The sequence below is a fragment of the Octopus bimaculoides genome, chromosome 12, assembly GCF_001194135.2.
Source record: "Octopus bimaculoides isolate UCB-OBI-ISO-001 chromosome 12, ASM119413v2, whole genome shotgun sequence".
NCBI classification, from domain to species: domain Eukaryota; kingdom Metazoa; phylum Mollusca; class Cephalopoda; order Octopoda; family Octopodidae; genus Octopus; species Octopus bimaculoides.
The window spans coordinates 59166679-59167121 of NC_068992.1; positions in this window are offsets into that span (position 1 = coordinate 59166679).

A 443-nucleotide genomic window follows, 5' to 3' on the forward strand; every position below is an offset into this window, starting at 1 on the left:
ATGATGACGATCGTTGCAAACAGTGTAAAACAAATGATTGGTCACAAAAGATGGCAATAACACTGAAACGAAGAAGTGGGTTTTGGCATTTCCTTGAAGTACTTTTGGATGTCAGAGGTTTTTAGTGTAAATAACCAGCCAACGTCTACATTACGTTAACACAGTACTTCTACATAATCATCATGTTTATCTTTTATATGTCGTAGGTCGTGTTGTTGTTGTTCCTGTTGTTGTTGTCGTTGTTGGCGCACTTGTTGTTCTTATGATTGCAGTTCATGTCCTTGTTCATGTTCATCTTCGTTTTATTGTTGTTGTTTTTATTATCCAGCTTATATTTTCGATTGCTTGTTTAGTCCCTTATAAGAACATTGTTTAAAAAAAATCTATCTGTTCTACTCATCTCGTATACACGAGCATATATATATATATATATATATATATAT